Source organism: Apteryx rowi, unplaced genomic scaffold (assembly GCF_003343035.1).
Source record: "Apteryx rowi isolate R43461 unplaced genomic scaffold, aptRow1 scaffold_0, whole genome shotgun sequence".
NCBI classification, from domain to species: Eukaryota; Metazoa; Chordata; class Aves; order Apterygiformes; family Apterygidae; genus Apteryx; species Apteryx rowi.
Genome location: NW_020447195.1, coordinates 3250022 through 3257486, shown reverse-complemented (window position 1 = coordinate 3257486; position 7465 = coordinate 3250022). Strand labels below are relative to the sequence as shown.

At 37.7% G+C, this 7465-nt stretch overlaps 1 protein-coding gene across 1 annotated transcript in view; it reads left to right on the top strand.

Annotated features, from left to right (window-relative positions):
- The first annotated feature begins 21 nt into the window (after window positions 1-21).
- The window catches only part of RIPOR3 (RIPOR family member 3), a 53698-nt gene continuing 46254 nt past the window's right edge, over window positions 22-7465 (top strand). Inside the window, exon 1 of the mRNA XM_026057003.1 lies at window positions 22-124. The gene's annotated coding sequence lies outside the window, so the exon portion shown is untranslated. The remainder of the gene's footprint in view (window positions 125-7465) is intronic.

Sequence of the window (7465 nt, the reverse complement as noted above, 5' to 3'; positions counted from 1 at the left end):
CCTGCGGGGGGGCAGGCTCCCTGGGAGTCTGCCTGCATCCCTAAATACGCGAGCTGCAGAGGATGCTGATGTTCCCGCAGAGGGTGCACAGGCGCAAAGAGGTGCAGTCGCCTTTTATCCAGGGGTAAGCGCATTCCCGTCAGGAAACACCCGGGAACCCCTAGGAGGTGAATGCCTGGCTGGAACAGGTGGAAAAGGAAGAGGATTAGGAGAATGCTTTTGCCCTCCTGTGGGGTTGCGTTTTGGAGGTGTCATTGTGTGGGCTGGTGGTATTTTAGTTAACTCTTTCTGACTGCTGAGATTAAATTTTATTTGTTCATAAATAGGGATGGAGGTTTTGGGTCACAGCTCTGCTACACTTTGCTCCAGACAAAGTTTAGTTTCTCTTTTTAAAAAGCATTTTAAATAAGTTGGGCTATATGGAAATTGAGTTGTTCATCCACCAAAGAAACTTGAAGGAACGTGGAAAATAAGGTGACACGTTTCTTAAGCATGAGCGTATTGAACCAGAGTCAGAGCATAGCACCGATACTCAAGACTCCTGATTCTGTCATTTCTTTGCTTAGAAATAAGACTTAATCCATCTCTAGCTGCGTTTTCACAGCAGTAAAATGGAACTACAATTATTAATGAGAGACATTAAATACTCTTTTTCAAAAGACTTTTATAAAAAAGTGCAGAGAAGGATCATTTGTGAGGGTAGTATATCTGAGGGACTATTTCATGTTGACTGGAGAGAGATGTCTCAGAAAGATGTGGTGCCTAGTGGAACAGGAATCTGAAGAACTTCCTCTCTGTTGTGCTCATATTTAGTGCAATTTATCATTTCTGTACTGCTACTCTGAATTCTGCAGAGTGAATGACATAAGCATGACACGTAGTAGAGGAAAAACTGCATAAAACTTGCCAAAATGGGATGGAGCCGGCAGACCAAGCCCACTTTATATGCCCCAGGTCTAGCGAGAAACTTGACAGAGATACAACACGTGATACGGTAATGAACATCTAGCTTGATAAAATTTTCTTCCAGTTTGAGTCTGGACACTGTTCAGAGGAATTAAAGGGCTTCCCTGGGATGGCAGGTCCTGCAYCTCTCTCCTGTGCTCCCCTCTGGAGTCAGTTAATAACTGAAGTGAAGCAATGGTATTTCTGTTAACGGCACAGAGCCAAGAACGGGGAACTATATGCCAAACAGTGAATTATGTAATGTTATTCCCTAAGGGGCAGTATAAGATAAAGTGATTTCCATCTATCAAGACAAAGCGCAGCAGCAGAGTTGCTCTGCAATATTCACTGTAGCCCCGAGTTCCTTAGGAACAACCGACACGGGGAGATAGAACCACGTCGCAGCAGATCCACCAGTATCGCTCTGTTCCCTCCCAAAGCTAATTCCTTTGCAAATACAGAATCTCACCTCCTTATAAAAAACTTGAGAAATGGGGTAAGGCCATTATGGCTAAAAAGGGAAACCAGATTCGGTCTACTGGGAGTGGAAATTTTTGATTAAAATGTGTTTCTTTCTCAAGGGCTTGAAGAGTGATAATGTGGAATTACAGTGCACCAGGACAAAACAGAAGTTCTGGGTATAGAAAGATATACATAATAAAGCAAAGGAGTGGGAAAGGCTGCAGAAAAGTTGTTAATTATGCCATTTGGATAGAATAAATAGAAAGGGCGAATTGGAAGGAAAAAGATATTTTACGTAAAATAGTAGGTTTAATATTAGTTTAATATACACACTTGATCTTGGCCAAAAGGCTGAGAGAAAGGGAACATATAGAGTTGAAATATCCAGAATGTTATTGGCCAGAACTGTATTTTGGATGATGACTGGCTGGTGACAACCCAAAATGACATAGACAGCAAGTCTTGCAAAGAACATCAGCCAGCCTTTAATGACTACAGGTGCTCAGCGTCTTGGGTTTAATTCTGATCTTAAGGTGGCGCCTCAAGTAGTGCAAGAGGGACATAAAGGTCCATTTCTGAAATATCATTTTTTATCCACTTTTTCTGACTTTTCCATTTCTGTTGCCAGTTTATTCTCTCTAAGCACAGATTGCATTAAACCAATATGTCTTCAAAGACAGAGTGCCTGAAAACATAATTTCTATTCAATTCAACATTTTAGGAAAAAAAATTGGTTTTCAGCCCATCAATGCATTTAATCATTAGTAATTTAGGAGGTCAGAACACCAAGATGCTCTTGTTTTCTTTGTCACTAATACAGAAAATRCTGTAAGTGTAAGTTAGCAAACCAATTTCTATGTAACTGATCCAGAATTGAATTTAGCTGTTTCAAATTAAATAATAAAATCTGTTTCATGGGGAACTTAAAATGCAATTATTATTGGAAAAATAACTGTGTCAATGGTACTTTTAAATTCATCAGATATGTTCTTTCCATGAATTCATCCTTGATTTGCTTGACTGAGTAGCAAAAATCCATTTTCCTTGTTTTTTAACTCCTGCTATTCCAGGCTGGATTAAGAGGATTCAGTAGCCCTTGCAAACTGCTCTGGCCCTTGCATCATGAATTAGGATCCACTGTAGAGTTTATATCTTAATGTGTCAGTCTCAACTGCACTCTAACACACCTCTAATAACTTACATTGGATCATAGACATATAGTATGACCTTAAGATTTCAGACTGACTTTTCAGGTTTATTAGTGATTTAAGAAATTGTCATTTGTTAGCTTAGCAAGCTGAACTGGGGCTATAGGATTTTTTCCTGTTTTTTTTTTCCTCCGTTCTCCACAACTAAGTTTTTCAGACTACAAATCCTCAGAATGTTGCTGTGCTTGAGCTGAGCTGCCCAAGGCATGACATTAAGTATCAATAGTACCTATAACCTCAGGTAAGGCTAGTAAGATCATTTGGCCTTCAACACCTCAGAGAACCAAGGACTGCATGTTTCAGTCTGGGCAAATAATAGTAGAGGCATGCAAATTTAGCAGATTTCTCATACATTTTGGCCTCATGTGCACCTGACATATCTCATCTGTAAAATGGTGATAATACAGTAATGTTTAGGTAGCACTGGAAAGATGATAACTCGGTATCAACCCTTCTTCATTACATGGGGATAGTTACATTTATGATTAGGAAAGGAACCTCATTCCTCTTAGCTTACTTCTTTCCTTACTTTTGTTCATCTGGTAGGAGCAAAGCACTTATCATTTTGTAAAAAAAACCCAACAACAAAAAACTGGGTCATAAAAAGTGCGCTCACCACAACTGTTTTCTCTAACAATTCTACAAACATTTTTAAACTTGCCACATTAAACTGTGCATAAGGATCAATAGCTAATATTCTGTGTGCCTGTGAAGGCAAGAAGGGTTATATGACTGCATGTGTTTGCAGATCGCTGTCTGCTTCACATTCTTGCAGGCCAGAACAACAACATAACTTCTTTCAGGATAGTTAATGTTCTGGCCCAGAATTATAGCACCAGATGTGTTGCCACAGAAACAATTTAAAGGGAAAAAGATTTGCAAGTGAATTGTCTTTCTAGTGGAAAATGTAAAAACAGTATTCATGTCTTAGAGCCTGTCATTGGTTTCTGTGTGTGTTACATGTGTGCACAGGAGAGAATAAGGGAGAATTTTACTTTTTTGTTTTATACATCTGTTAGCATTTTAAAAATTCTCTATACAAGATTGAAAATTGAAAAATATTCTATTATGGGCATGAGTTACATACCTCAGAGACATTTTTATTAAAACCTGGCTCATTTTTAGAAACTTTTTCCTTGAAAAGTGTGCCGTGTGCTAGCTGATTACTTAGCTCTACTTGCAACATGCTTTGGAAACCATTTCAAGTAACAGTTGTCTCTGTGAAAGTAAGAAAAAATATTTAACTATATAAAATTATCCCAGATTTTGATGCTGACGATTAATAGCACATTCTTACTTGCTGCAGTTGACATGCTGATGAAAAGAGGGAATGTATATAGGAAATATTTTGATTTAATCTTGCATAGAAAGGCTTAAAGCAGCCAAAGCCCTTGATTGTAGCTAGCATTTCTTTTTCTCTGAGTAGTTGCCACAGGGTACTCTATTCAATGTATCCTTTTTTCAAATATTGTGAATATATTTGTCTGAACAAAATGCAATATAAATTATCTTAATATCCCCTATTGGCTTTTATGACCACAGAAGAGCATCCTTTTCATACAGTTTTGCATACTGGTTGGGGTAGAATAACAAGCAAAACAGCCAGAAAGGCTGGAACTACAGCAGAATGTGTTGGCACTTGTGTATCAGAAACGCTGCAGATGTAGTCACTTCCTGTATTTGCAAAAAGAGCTTTTTCTCTTGTAACTTATGCTGATTTTTGGAAAAAAAAGAAAAAAAGACAGAAATGCTCTTCTGTTGGTATAATTTTTTCTGCATCAGAATTTCAGTTTTATTATAGACATATCATAAAATAGCACATCTGTAACTAACACTACTGGGCTGTATAAACCTGACTGAAAAATTTGGGAAGCTTTTAAAAAGGCCAAGATCTGCACATAAAAAGATTCATTTGTTTCCACAGTTCTTTGTCATTCATGCATTTGGAAGGTCTTTCCCCCTGCAAGTTTGACGCACTGCTGGCTGGGTGGCTAAAGGAAACGTCACTGCATTTCACTGAGCAAAAAGTCAGGATGAAGTCTGTGACTTTTTGGCGCAATGGAAAAACTTTATCAGATGCATTTTTGTGCATAATGCTACCATGTGATTTTGGAAGATAATGGACATATAATGTTATGCTGAGAAGCCTTCTTTAATTATTAATTTATTTTTTTAGCCCTCTATGAAATTTTAGATTTTTTAGTCTTATTTCCATTATTTTCAATTTTCTTTTCCATTATTGAAATTTGCTTGTAGCAGAAGTATCAGAAAATATCCATGCATACTGGAGTTATGAACGGTTATTTATGCTTATGGAAATAGTTCTCCATTATTATTCTATATTATTATCTATTTAAGTGTCCTGCAAGAGTAATGGTTTGGAATCTATCAGTTTTGGAATTAGACTGCATACTGTGTCACACATTTGAGTTTTGGCAGGTTCGGAGGCATGTAGATCACCGCACAAGATCTGCCATAAAGATAAGAAATTCATTTCTCCCCTACATTCCTGATTCAGGCAGAACTCCAATTTGGGGTGTGGAAGGAATGCAGAGCTGGGCCTAAAGCCTGTGTCTGTACAGGTTAGAAATAAACTTTCAGTGTAAAATTTGGATCTGAACCTGCGTCCGTATTCCCCTAGAAGACCACAGATGTTTGAATCCAGATTTCTGGTTCAGGTGCTGTTTGGGGCTGAATCAATCCTTATGCTTGTAAGCTGGTTCAAACGTCCTCTTAATTAGTTCACTTCTTCTTTTTCGTTTGATAGAACAAATTGTTTGTTTGGTTTGATAGGTTAGTCCTGCTGTAGGTGGTAGAGCTTTCCCAGACAGACATTATAATTAAATCTTTTTATTGTAAATTTCTAGTTTAGATGCTTATAGTTTTCTAAAAAACTGTCCTTTCGGTCTGAAATTTCTTGTGCTTGGTTTCAATCCAGTACTGAATAAAACTGGAAAGTCTGAATAATGTCAGTTCAGCTGCATTTGAGTTATTTAAGTGCATTTTAAAAATATGTACTTTCCAATTACATTTTTTCCATAATTCTCTGCACTTACATAACTTCTGTTTTATTATTTAAATTGCCGCAGGCTCAAAGAGGAAAAAATCGTTCTCCAGCACTGGGGCTCAGCAGATAACCAAAGAGGGAAACAATCCGAAGAGCTCAGTGTGCTTGAAAGTCTTAATGTTTACTGTTTAGTCTTAGCGTGAATAAGTTTACATTTCTATCAGTGCAGGAAAAGCACAATACAAATAACATTCAGTTTATCTATGCACTGAATTTCTGCAATGTTTGCRTTCTGTAACTGAAATTTTACAAAAAGAGTTTATAAGATTACTCTAGATTATGAGGAAGAATTTTTGTTTGGCAAGATCTGTAAAGTCAAAATAGTGGGCCAGAATTTCCAAAAAGATTTGACACACACAGGTATTGCAAACGCACACGAAGCTGTTTGAGCAATTATTATAATAGCACAATACAAACTGATTAATTGTGTGTGAAAATGTGGCTAATACTTGATCTATACTGAAAGTTCACAGGCTTTTCTGCAGTTTCCTATCTATTCCTATCTATTTAGTACCTGTTTTTTTACAATGGAAGATAAACCAAATGTGCAGTAAAAGTGACGGATGATTGATCATGTTCAGAATTGCTTCGGTTTAATTACATCAGTAACAACACAGCTTTAACATAACTGTATCTTTGTTGTATAGGCATCTCCTACTTGGGCATTGCTGTGTGCGTTGTTCATGTGTTCAGGACATTAGTACATGCCCAAACTTTTTGAAAATCTGTCACTAGGCTTTTGTTATTCAATGTCTGAAGTGGAACCCGCATAGTGATCTTGAAGGTACCAACACCTTTCAGGACAGTCTTTTGTGTAGAAAGCTGAATGGCAAATGTAACTTTAATTACTGAAACTCCCACTGAAACAATAGCTSTATAGTTTTTGTAACTCTGCTGCAGCCATTGAATCTTCTTCTTACTTCCATGGGGACTAAGCTGTGCCCCACCCTTTCTCCGAAGTGCTCACATGCCAGTGGGTTGTGCAACCAGCATAATTTGTTAAAAAATAAAGAAGAATTTAAATAATCTTAGAAAATCAGCGCAGGCCTCCCAGCTGCCTGCAAACAAACATTAGAAGTGCAAAACAAGTAAGTAGCAGTGAAAAGTATCTCAAAACTGTTTGAGTTTGTTTTTTCCAAGAACATAAACACAAGTCTAAGACTCATGAGCTCTGAAGGAGAAGGCTTGGGATAAGAACATACTGGATCTTCTGGTAAATCTCCAGTCCAGACACAATCTCTGCATCTGCCCAGCCTAGCTTGTTATCTCCAGAGCTGTAGTAATAAGAGTACATCATGAACCTTTTCCCCCTGTGTGTATGAATTTGACTCTGTTTTTAGTTTCATTTAAAGCAATGAGCAATTACATTAAGACCTATAATTGTCAGGTTATTTTTGCCAGTACAGTAAACATGTAGCAGTACTGTAAAATAGCTCTCTTTCGATGACATCTTGAGCAAAACAAGTTGTATGGAGCCAAATGACGTTTTGCTGTTACAGCATTGAATGCACTGTGTCATTGCTGGTCTAACTGTGTCAGGGACCAGTTCCGAAACTTTAATTCTGGATTAGTCTGTTGCTTGGATCACCTGTCAGCGTGTATATTTTGTATCTGAACGGTCATTTCTGAATTTTGAAGATCATCCAAGCGTGATTTGCTGCCAGTGTTTTCTCTGGGCTGTATGTTCTCAGTGATGATTCTGTAGAGGATCACAAATGTGAGTTCATAAGATCAGTGGTTTGTGTACTGATGGTTAGAGGGTCATACTGCAAGTGTGGGAAAA